This window comes from Scomber japonicus, chromosome 1 (assembly GCF_027409825.1).
Source record: "Scomber japonicus isolate fScoJap1 chromosome 1, fScoJap1.pri, whole genome shotgun sequence".
Taxonomy (NCBI): domain Eukaryota; kingdom Metazoa; phylum Chordata; class Actinopteri; order Scombriformes; family Scombridae; genus Scomber; species Scomber japonicus.
In genome coordinates this window covers 41,600,050-41,613,597 of record NC_070578.1, presented here as the reverse complement: position 1 = coordinate 41,613,597, position 13,548 = coordinate 41,600,050, and the positions used below count along the sequence as shown (strand labels likewise).

Here is a 13,548-nt window from a genome sequence, read left to right as displayed (position 1 = left end):
ACACACCCCACTGAGGTCTGTTGTTTACTGACTTTCTGCTCTGAGACATTCCTGCAGTACTACACTACTGTAGTACTACTGCAAGAAATACTACTATAACACTACTATAATACTACTGAGACACACAACAACACATTCCTGCAGTAGCACTGTAATAATACTACTATAATACTGTAATACTGCTGCAGTAGTACTGGAATACTACTGGATACAAATACTAGTGTAATAAATAATACTGTAATACTACTGCCACAGTAGTATTGCAGTATTATTACTGTGTTGCATTTTATTTCTGTAACATTTCTGCGGTAAATCAGTTATTCTCAGATTTTTGCACATGTTTTGTTTCCTGTCAACATGCATCTCATAAACTACATGCAGTACTACATGCAGTACTACATGCAGTACTACACTGCATGTAGTATTACACAGTACTACATTCAGTAAAGTACTCTACAGTACAACAAAGACATGAACTGCAAAACATTACAGCAGATAAAATAAACATCTCTGCTCTGTGGAACCTCTGACACATGACCCTGCATATTCAGATATTAACCCTAACCCTGCATATTCAGATATTAACTCTAACCCTGCATATTCAGATATTAACCCTAACCCTGCATATTCAGATATTAACCCTGACCCTGCATATTCAGATATTAACCCTAACCCTGCATATTCAGATATTAACCCTAACCCTGCATATTCAGATATTAACCCTAACCCTGCATATTCAGATATTAACCCTGACCCTGCATATTCAGATATTAACTCTAACCCTAACCCTGCATATTCAGATATTAACCCTAACCCTGCATATTCAGATATTAACCCTAACTCTAACCCTGCATATTCAGATATTAACCCTAACCCTGCATATTCAGATATTAACCCTAACCCTGCATATTCAGATATTAACCCTAACCCTGCATATTCAGATATTAACCCTAACCCTAACCCTGCATATTCAGATATTAACTCTAACCCTGCATATTCAGATATTAACCCTAACCCTAACCCTGCATATTCAGATATTAACTCTAACCCTGCATATTCAGATATTAACCCTAACTCTAACCCTGCATATTCAGATATTAACTCTAACCCTGCATATTCAGATATTAACCCTAACCCTAACCCTGCATATTCAGATATTAACTCTAACCCTAACCCTGCATATTCAGATATTACTGCACAACAATAAACTGCAGCACAGTCTGAATCATGTGAAGGAATTCTGCACAGATGTTATTAAATAAACAGAATTATGAGATTATAACAGCTGCAGAGATCAGATCACTGAACATGAATAATAAATAATGCTGCTTTATATAAAATCATTTTACAATAATAATAATTAATATCAGTGTTTCAATGCAGCATGAATGTGTTTGCAGTATTAATAAGGGTGTTGTTGCTCTATCAAAGTAAAGCTGCGTGTATTATTACTGCAGTAGAGTGTGTGTGTGTGTGTGTGTGTGTGTGTGTGTGTGTGTGTGTGTGTGTGTGTGTGTGTGTGTGTGTGTGTGTGTGTGTGTGTGTGTGTGTGTGAGGATAACAAAGAGCAGCCAGTGGGTGGAGATCAGTCCCAACACTGATTACATAACCGGTGGCGTCCTCAGTGTGTGTGCGCTTGTGTGTGTGCATGAGTGTGCGCGCGCGTGCGTGCGTGTGGATCTGCACGTACATGTGTGTGTGCGCGCATGTGGAGCTGCACGTACAGTAACAAGCCGCGGCTTCACACTCGTGAGCTACGTGCGGCTGTTTAAAGGAACATTTCACTCTGTTTCATTCTCCTCGTGTCTTCATGTTTATGAGTCACAGTCAGCAGCTGAGTGTTGATCCGGTTATAACGCTGAAAAATATCATACACGGTTTAATAATAACTAGACAACAACAACAATCATAAGGAGAAGAATGTTTAAAAGCCTTTACAGGAGCTGAAATGAAGAGTTTGTGACTTATTTTATAGTTTTGAGTTACAAACATCAGACATTGTTACACACACAATACTGGTATAAATGATTTTATTATTATTACTGTTTTATTGGTTTCTTTGTTAACCCTTAAACAGGCAGGATGGAAAATTAGATGTAAAAAACATAATGTGATGTCACGAGTTATGTCATTTACACCTAAAGTAAAATAATTCCTTCATATTTTTATTACATTTGGGATTTTATGAGTTGTATCTCCACCAGGATGCTTTGCCCTTATATATAAAATGGTATAAAATGGTCATAATGGTAAAAACACTTAAATGTGTTATTTAACATATTATTATTATCACACATACTAGTTTCTAAACGGATTTTTATCATTTCTATCAAAGTATAAACCTACAACAAGCTTCAATTCTACCAATATAAGGCTCATATACAATTAAACAACCACCTTAACCAATCATGCTCCTTAAAGAGTCTCCTGGTGCACGCTGCCTGTTTTAAATGTTAATTAAATTCTTCATCTCACAACCTACCAATCAACGTCAGAGCTCAATACTAAACAAACAGGAAGCTATCAGTCTAATCATTAGTCTCATTATCTCATTTAGCTTCATTTTATGTATAAATGAACTTAACTTGTAATAAATTGAGTGTAAACTTGTTTACCTTGTTGCCACTTTCAACTGGACTAATCAATAACTCTACTCCTTTCCTCCGTGCTTTACATTTCACTTCGCCAAAACTCTTTCAGAATAAAATACATACGTTTAACATGAAGTGTCAAAATAAAATACCTAAAACAACACATTAAACATAAACTAGTATGTACACTGTTGATGATCTTTATAATGAGATTTGTTTGATGACAAGAAGAATTGAGATGATCCTTTAACCCCTTACATACTGTTCAGGTCTTTTATTCTGAAATTTGACGACTTTTCCTAAAGTGGCCCAAAATGCACAAAAATGAAAATATTTTTTAAATTTCATATTTTTGAATAGATGCTCCAAATGTTTGTCCATTGAAGCTGTTCTGGGTCAGATTATCTCCGTATCTATGTCCATGTGTTTAAGTGAAATGAATAGTTAATAGTTTTAATAAGATAGTAGTTATGAGGATGTATTTTTATGATGTAGCAGTGAAGACTGATGGCTCTAATGGTTCTACAATAAACCCCACACTTCCACAAAGCTCTGCTCATGTTACACTTTACATAGAAAATAACATTTAACCACCAAGAAGAGATGCAAAAGAGACACTAATTGACTAAAGAAACCTAAAAACCACCAAAAACAGACATAAAAATGACTAATAAGAGACTAAGTTGACTAAAGAAACCCAACCGCTTCCGAAAAGAGATTAAAAAATGACTAATCAGTCAGATTATTGACTATTGATGCTTTTTAAACACATCTGTGCTTCAACATTTGATATAGACACTTTTTAAACTGTGAGGAGAGAATATGAACAGTATAACATATGGATGGTTTATCATGTCCTGGTTACTAATCTCACATCTCTGAGTCACATCTCAGTCTCAACGTTCTGCTCCAGTAATGATCATTTACAGACCTGTTAGAGTGGTCAGGTGGTACATCAGGTTTCTTAAAGTGTTTAAATGCACCAAATATAACCAGAAGTCTCCAGAAACCTCTAATATAATATATATGCTGCTATAGGCTTAGACTGCCAGGGGACTCCCATGATGCACTGGGCTCCTCTCTCTCCTCTCCTTCCTCTCTTCCTCTCTACTCCTCTCCTTCCTCTCTCCTCTCCTCTCCTTCTTCTCTCTCCTCTCCTTCCTCTCTCTCTCTCTCTCCTCTCCTTCCTTTCTCTCCTCTCTACTCCTCTCCCTCTCTCTCCTCCTCTTCATCTCTCTCCTATCCTTCGTCTCTCTCCTCTCCTTCCTCTCTCTCTCCTCTCCGTCCTCTCTCTCTCCTCTCTCTCTCTGTCCTCTCCTTCCTCTCTCTCTCCTCTCCTTCCTCTCTCTCCTCTCCTTCCTCTCTCTCCTCTCCTCTCCTTCCTCACTCTCTCCTCTCTCTCTCTGTCCTCTCCTTCCTCTCTCTCTGTCCTCTCCTTCCTCTCTCCTCTCCTTCCTCTCTCTCCTCTCTCTCCTCTCCTTCCTCTCTCTCCTCTCTCTCCTCTCCTTCCTCTCTATCCTTCCTTCCTCTCCTCTCCTCTCCTTCCTCTCTCTCCTTTCCTTTCTCTCTCCTCTCTCTCTCTGTCCTCTCCTTCCTCTCTCTCCTCTCTCTCTCTCCTCTCCCCCTCTCTCTCTCCTCTCCTTCCTCTCTCTCTCCTCTCTACTCCAACCGGTGGAGGCAGATGTTCTCCCACTCTGAGTCTGGTTCTGAGGGTTCTTCCTGTTAAAAGGGAGTTTTTTTCTCTCCCCTGTGTCTCATGTGGGAATGTTGGGTCTCTTTAAAGTTAAAACCTGAAGAGTTCGGTTTAGAACCTGCTCTATGTGGAAAGAGCCTTGAGATAACTTTGTTGTGATTTGGCGCTTTATAAATAAAGATTGATTGATTGATTGATAACCAGGATGCTGTTGCGGATGTAAACAGACTCACTAAGGCCCATCAGACCGGATGGAGGAGGTGATGGAGGTCATGTGGTTCAGGTCTTATCTGTGTTTGGTGATACCTGGAAGCTGCTCAACGTCTTCCTAATCAAACCCATCTATAGTTCTGTCATCCTGTTTGTTCACGCTGTATCTCTCTAACTTTAACACAACATCTAGATCCTCTGAGCTTCATGTTTCATCTGTTAAAGCGAGTTTTTCTTTATCTGAATCAAAGACGTACAGACACACAGATAGATGATGTATTACTGTACACGTTATAAAAGCTAAGTCACTAAGTGCTTCATGTTAAAATAAATAAACAAAATCAGAGTGTCCTCGTAGTGTTTAACCCTCCTGTTGTCCTTGAGTCAAGAGAGGAAGGAAGGAAGGAAGGAAGGAAGGGATGGAGGAAGGAAGGACAGAAGGAGGGAAGAAGGAAGGAAGGAAGGAAGGAAAGAAGGAAGGGCAGAGGAAAGAAGGAAGGGAGGAAGGTAGCAGGGAGGGGGGGAGGAAGGAAGGGATGGAGGAAGAAAGGATGGAAGGGAGAAAGGAAAGGAGGAAGGAAGGACTGAAGGAGGAAAGAAGGAGGAAAGAAGAAAGGAGGAAGGAAGGAAGGAAGGAAGGAAGGAAGGGAGGAAGGTAGGGGGAGGAAAGAAAGAGAGAAGGAGGGAGGGAGGAAGGAAGGAAAGGAAGGAAAGAGGGAAGGAAAGAAGAAGGGAGGGCGGAAGGACAGACGGAAGGAAGGAAGGAAGGAAGGAAGGAAGGAAGGAAGGAACAGTAAAAACAAACAGGGTCAATTTGACCCGGGAGGACGACACAAGGGTTAAAGCCATATACGATATACACGGCCGCCCATAAAGTTGGAATAAAATGTTTTTTACCTCTTTCCATGAAGTGATTGTGGAAATGTGATTTATTCTTGATAAATAAAATGTAAATATTCTCTAAATTGTATTGATCAATCTCATTATACCTGGTCAAAGGTGATTACTGATGTGTATAAATAGAAAATAAGAAGAGGAATGTGTCTGAAAATAGAATTATTCCAACTTTATGGGCGACTGTGTATACCACATATATACAATATAAACCATATAACCCATATAAACCATATATACTATATACCTGCAGCGTCTGTGGTTCGAGTCCAGCAGGAACCTCTTACTCTCTCTCTCTCTCCTCTTGTTTCCTGTCAGTCTCTCTGCCACCAACTGTCCAATAAAGGCAATAAAGCCCCAAAATAATAATAATAATTAAAGCTGCAAGCAGCGGTGAACGGGCCATTGCCCCCCCCCATGCATGTTGGTTTACAGATACAAAAGGGCTTCGTACTGGTCACTGCTCGGGCCCTTATAATAAATCAATAAAATCAAAACCAATCATATGCAATAAAGATGAATAAAAATAACAGACACAGGCGTCAAGTTACAACAAATAATACCACAAACTACACAAACAGCTGATCAGATGGTTTTAGATGTTTTTTAAATGAGTCCAAAGTATCCAAACACCTTAAAACTTATTGGGAGACTCTTCCAACTCTTCAGGGATTAGGTTTGGGCACTGAAGCTCATGTCTCTCTAAACAACTTTTATTTTATTCTGATAACGTTGCTGCAGAGTGGAAACCTTGTGATTGCATATTTACTTGTGGACATGTGAGGTTTCTGACAGCGGTCATAATTATCAGCATGAAGAGAGAACAGGTCAAGCCTTGTGTCGCTGGGTAGTTGCTCGGTAGATCAGGGCATGTTTGGGCATGTTGACTGGAAGGCTCGGTCTCTCTGAGTCATAAAACACGTCCGAGGTTCACTGAGAAAAGCCTGAAGGTGCAACAGGTGTTTAATATACAGCTTCATAGAAGAGCACCAACATGTTTAAATTCAGTATAAAGTTAACAGGAAGTCAGTGCAGTGAGGTTTAAATGAATAATGAATAGTCTTTATAGTCATTAAATGATGTATAAAGACATTTTAAAGGCATTTCTGCAGTACAGCCAATTAAAAAATAAAGAATAAAAGATAAATAGCAGCAATTCAATAAAATGAGTGAAATGTTAAAAAGACTAAATGTGATTTTATGTGTTAGAGAAATAAAGACTGACTTGACTTGATCAGAATAATATATTGAGTACCAGCGATCGACAGTCTGAAGGATGTTTTAATGATTAAAAATCAAAGACAAGTAAAAATGAAAAATGAAGATGTTCAGCTGGTCTACGTGACAAACATGTCTGTTAGAATCTGTCTGTTTTCTACTTTCACTGAACTGTGACTCAGTGAATCATCACAGGATGTTACTGAACACACACACACACACAGACACATGCACACACACACACACACATAGAGACAGAGACACACATGCACAGAGACAGATACACACACACACAGAGACACACATACACACACACACACACAGAGAGAGACACACACATAGAGACACAAACACACGCACACACACACACACACACACACACACACACACACACACACACACATACACAAAGGCAGAGACAGATACACACAGACACACACACACACATAAAGACGCACACACACAGACAGACAGAGACACACACATGCACACACACACTCACACAGAGACACACTCACACAGAGACAGATACACACAGACACACACATAAAGACACACACAGACGCGCACACAGACACACACACACACACACACACATAGAGACACAGACAGAGACACACACACACACACACATACACACACACAGAGACACAGACACACACACAGAGACACAGACACACACACAGACAGAGACACACACACAAAGACACACACACACACACAGACACACACACAGAGACATACACACACAGAGAGACACAGAGACACACACACACACACACACACACACACACAGACACAAAGACACGCACACACACACACACACACACACAGACACAAAGACACACACACACAAAGACGCACACACACACACACGCACACATACAGAGACACACACACACACACACACACACACACACACAATCATGACAGTGCAGTATCATGTGACCTCACGCTGACCTCTCTAAAAGTTCAGTTTCCTGTCTTTGACCACAAACCTGATGATGAATCGCTCAGTGACGAACTTTCAGAAGTCACATCACAGCTGGTGCAACACATCCGACCCTGCTGTGACACACACAACAAACATTTCTTCAACTCAAATACTCTCAAAATATGAAATCATACTTACAGTCAGCCACAACAAAAATAAAAAATAAAACCCTTAGTCCTCAGTCCACCAACATGAAGCCCACTACCAGAACTCTTGGAATACTAATCAACTCAGATTTAAGTCGAGGCTGAAATCTAAAGGTGAACCCTCGACATGCCTGAGGTTAATCAATCGATCAATCAATCAATCAATCAATCAATCAATCAATCAATCACTCACTCACTCACTCACTCACTCACTCACTCACTCACTCACTCACTCACTCACTCACTCACTCACTCAATCAATCCAAACAAAAGTAAGATTTTAGAATAGAATAGATCTTTATTGTCATTGTCACCAGGTACAACGAAATTAAAAGTGCTCTCCAGTCAGTGCATCATATATAAAAAAATAAAATAACTAAAAAAATAATAAATAAAATAGAAATAAAATAAAATAAATATATATATATAGACACATTCACCCCTCCACACATACATCAACACACGGACATTACAAGAACATTCATCAACATACAATCATTTTTGTTATTGCACATTAGCTCCTGCTTTTGTTGAGAGTGGTTATTGCTGTTGGGTAGAAGCTGTGTTTGAGTCTGTTTGTCCTTGTTTTCATGAGTCTGTATCGTTTTCCAGATGGCAGCAGTTCAAACAGTGAGTGTCCGGGGTGTGAAGTGTCTTTTATAATATTTTGGGCTCTTTTGATAATGTATTAAACGTTTCAGTCATCTTTCAAGCTTTCATGCTTCTTTAGAGTTTTAGGTCACGTTCACTCACATTAGAAATGATTTCAGTAAAAACATGAAAAATAGACCTGAGTCCAACAAGTGGTCACGTCACCAAGTCTTCTGCCTCAGAATTTGACTCTGAAACACACACACACACACACACACACACACACACACACACACACACACACACACACACACAAGTGGGAGTGAGGCACCATGGGAAACATAGTGATTCATTTTAATGTTCTAATGAATTAATTAAATGAGTAAATCCTTAAATAATTACCGATAACAGCATCCAGATCACTTCCTGTCTTCACTGCTGTGCTGCCATTGGTCTGACCATCTGAGGACACAGACACATTTGTACTTCCATACTTGACATAATGGATTCCTGAAGCCAGAACCTTTTTTTAACTGAATATCAAATCCTCTTCGCTACATGTGTATGAACATATTATAATTTATAATGATTCTACAGATATAGTTTCTCTAAAGAAGATGACACAGTTTTTTGACATATTTGTGATATTTGTGTGAACTGCCTGAGCCTCACATTAAATTAACACACTGGGTCATATTCACATTAACTTACACACACACACACACACACACACACACACACACACACACACACACACACACACACACACACACACACACACACACACACTTACTGTACTGTGACAGTCAGTCATTGACTGTACAGGAGAGACTCACCCTGGTGCTGTGGCGCCCCCATGTGGTTACTCCACTGAGTGATCGGGACGGAGTTTCCTTCATCAGGTTTAAACTCTGAACAAACACACAGGAAATGAAGGAAAATATTGTATTCACGTTATATGTATTATTATTATTTTTCTCTTTCTCCTTCAACCCCAACTGACAAAGTGGTCGTGTTGGTCACTGGCAGGAACACCATGCCCAAGCTGATCACACAAGATTTGACAAACTTTTCATGGGTCAACCCACAACCCACTCAGCTCTGTGCTCATCCCACTAATGCATGCTCCTTATAAATATGGCTCCATTTAAAAGAGAAATAAACAGGCTTTCCAACGGTATGAGAGGGTTAGGGTTAGGTTTATTGCCAAGAAGCAAAGAAATAATGTACCAAACACAAATTTCCCTACTTTTTGTGCTATGTATAAAAATAAAGAAAGACTGATTGATTGACTCCTTGGATTCTGCAAGCTTAGCTGACTCCGATTCAGGACACTTTCAAATGTGCTACTGAATCTGATACATATCGGATTTTTTTTTTTATGCGACCGCAATCTGAACAGTCATGTCGCATTTAATGCAGCTTTGTCGTTATTCTGGAGCAACACACAGCAACACACAGCTATGCTCCACATAAAGACATCAATAAAGTATTCATTTTCTTTCTCCTCTTCCTCCTTTTTAACATCACCCGCTCACAAACACACTATTTTTAACATTAGACCATAAATGAGACGACCAGTAACTTCACCAGCTGTTGCTGATGCCATGTTCACTTCCGTAAACATCGCTCTGTGCGTGACGTCATTAATGATCAACTGAGCATGCGGCTCACTTCAGGAGGAAACATTTAAAAGTGTAATATGAACAGACAAACAAAAACATCGGATTTGAGTATTAAGGCCTGCGGTGTGAACGTAGCCTTAGATGACCTGAGACAACACTGAGGTAATGTTTAGAGAACATTTCTGTTTAACTATTTACGACAGGTGATAGCGACATAAGGACATCTTTAGGGTAGAAAAAGTTTGTAAGTTAATCTTTAATTTTCTTTTTTATTATGTTCCAATTCCAGTTCATTGTTGACACGGTTTGAAGGCGGAGATTAAATGTCAGCACATTTTTCCTCCGGTGCTCGTAGAGAACAAAACAGAACACAAAGGAGACTTGTCAGTAATGTAGGTGTGCCTTTCTCTGATGTGGACTTTGACTTTAACTCCTCTGTGTCTTTTTGTTGAGTTGTGTGATGTGTTTTACCTGAACAATGTCTGACTGTCTGATTGATTAGAGTCTAAAGATATTCAAACATCAAATCTTTACATTTGAGAAGCTCGAACCTGAAGTGATCAAACTATCACCATAATGGTTGCCAGATAATTTTCAGATGATTAATCAACCAATCAATCAATCGACTTATCATTGCAGCTCGATTTAAATGTTTCACATATGAGATATTTATCTGAAAGGGTGAAAGTAAATAGACATAGTGGATTTAAAGGCACATTTGCCTCTGAAACAGGAAAATAAAAGTATAAAGTAATGGAAATACTCAAAATAGTACATACAGGAGTACATTTACTGCTTGTAAGTCAAAGCCATAAGTGTGAAAGCCTGTCTAGTTTCTTCATTTTTATTTTAAAAAAAAATCTTGTTTCCAGTTGAACATAAACTTGTTTCTGGTTCAGATGACAAATTTGGGGAACACATACGTATATTCACACTTCAATGTTTCAAGACTTCATGAAACTCCTAAAAGAAGACGTCTATGAAAACTGTCTTTCACTTGTGTCTTCACATCGTGTTCAAAGTCACTCACCTTTTTCATCATTTTGGATCTCATTGATCATCGGATTCTCCCTCGCCACCTCCACCAGCTTCACCTGTCAATCAACATGTGTTTCTCTTGTTTCTGAACACATCAATAGCTATAACACATATAGACACAATATAATAAATCAGTCTCACCCAGGCCTAGAATTTTGTCATTTTAGGGGCATTTTTGTGTTGTCAATTTTTTAAGGGCACCAAGGCCATAAAATAAAACAATGATTTAAAGTCCACGTCCATAATGAATTTGATTTAAGGACTAATGATGCTTCTGAGGAAGATTGTAGTCTCAGTCGAAACTGTCAAGCAGTTAAAGAAACATCTCCTACACTTTCTAACCACAGGAGGGTGGGGGGTGCGTTTGATGAAGTCGCCTGGTTGGCCCGTGATAGATTGGTGTCATTATAACCTGTCCGAGCGGGTCATGCCAGCTCGAATCAAACCCACCACTGATGATGGGGCCTGAAATTCATTTTTGAAAATAGGACGGAATTCCCCATTTAAATGCTTCATATACGGGTGACTTTACTTTGTTGGGGGGGACTATAGGTCGTACCTTGTCCTATTCTTACCACAGATTGTATCCTGTCACTTTCCTTCAATTTAAGATATTCTCTGAACTATTATATAGTAATTAGTTATTTAGTATATACTTTAGTAGTTTTATTCTCTAAACTACAGTCACCTGCAACTTCAGTAGAAATACATGTGCAATATAATTCAATCCAATAAACATCTCTGCTATAAATTCTACTTTTTTTTGTTGACATTGTCAAAAAAGTGATAATTCTACATTGTTTATTACTGAGGTCGTACTACGTGGTGGTGGTGTATATATAATATTATGAACACCTTTCAATATAATGCACCCTAACACACCACCATCACTCAATAACTAATGAACATAAAGCAGAATTTTCACCTTCTTGTCAAAAAATGTATAAACTTCATAAATGTAGAATTTATAGCAGAGCTGCTGTATATAAATTTATTTATAAAACAATTCAGTTGCTATACACATTCTAGATTCACATCTGTAAATATAAAGCCGTGAAGCTATCTGATGATCCTCCTGTTGTTAGTCCAAACCAGGGTTATTATAGTTAAATATAAGCTAAATAAAAACTACAACAAACAATGCAAAACTAACTAAAACTAAAGTGAACTGCAGATAAAATCAGCTTAGTTTTAGTTTTCTTTTCATTTTCTCCATCATGACTGTTTTGTGTACAGTGTGGTGGACTAGTACCAGTAGGGAGAACACAAACACAGCTCATTTGACCTCAGTGTCAGCATTATTTCATCCTTTACAGCTTCTACTAACCAAGGCTTTCCTCCTAATACCTGAAAAAACTAAAACTAAGACTAAAACTAAATAAAAACTAAACTAAAACTACTTCATCACTTGTTAAACTCACTAAAACTACAGTGAAATAAAAAAGCAAACTTAATAAAAATTATTATTATTATTATTATTATTATTATTATTATTATTATTATTATTATTATTATTATCATTATAAAAAACTAATGAACATTTCAAAACTATAATAACTCAGGTCCAAACACTGTCACAGATTCACATTCAAAATATAAGACCATGGATGGATTATTTGAGGCGATAGGGCGACACTCAGTGGTCACTCGCGGTATTGCATCTATAAAATCCTCCTGCGGCTCATAGAGCACCATTGTAAAAGAGACGTCTGTAAAACTGTTGACAGGACGCCTCAAAACTACAGACAAGCTCAATTTATACAGACAAGCTCTTTATGTTATGAACGTTTGATCCATCGAGGTTTTATATTAGTTAAAATGTCCTCCAGCCGAGAAAGAGCGAGCGGGGGGAAACACTACTGAGCATGCGCAGTAGGCCTCATAACAGAAAGACTGAACGCTGCGACCATAGACTGTGGCTGCGACCCGAGGGCGACACTCAGTGGTCACTCGCGGTATTGCATTTATAAAATAAATGAATATAATAATATAATAAATTAAGTAATAATATATATAAAATAAATAATGAAATACATAAAATAAATAATGAAGTATTATTAGTATAATTCGGGTTCAGTATAATTAATGGTATGTTTTTATGCTTCCAATTGTTACTGTTAAATGTTTGTTTCTATGTAAATATTAGTGCAATATTAATATTTCATGTATACTACTAATTTCAATTGTGTGCAACATACATATAATATACATATATATTTATTTCACTCTCTGTGCAATAAAAACATCACCTTGGCTCTGGTATATCACCACTCAATACCATTACTCATAATTATTTTTATCATATATTTTTACTATTATTGTTCCTTTTGTTGTTGTACTTTCTTATTGCTGCTCTTTTATTTTATTTTACTGCCCACATGCTGCTGTAAAGTTGGAAAAATTAAGAGAGTCAAACTACAGTGTGTGTGTTTTAGCTCTATTGCACTAATACTAAATATAATACAGAATATCATTGGACTTCTACTTTAAACTTGGTGACACACACTACATTTAGTGATGGCGTGGCCAACTCCTTCAAGTCTGAACA

General features: G+C 38.1%; 1 long non-coding RNA gene across 1 annotated transcript; it reads right to left on the bottom strand.

The window, feature by feature from the left end:
- Positions 1–8,555: 8,555 nt before the first annotated feature.
- Positions 8,556–11,057, bottom strand: LOC128359879 (uncharacterized). The gene is made up of 4 exons (XR_008321469.1): positions 10,993–11,057; positions 9,174–9,248; positions 8,740–8,799; positions 8,556–8,588 (listed from the first exon to the last, which is right to left on the bottom strand). It is a non-coding gene; the product is annotated as an uncharacterized LOC128359879 (long non-coding RNA).
- Between the last annotated feature and the right edge of the window lie 2,491 nt (positions 11,058–13,548).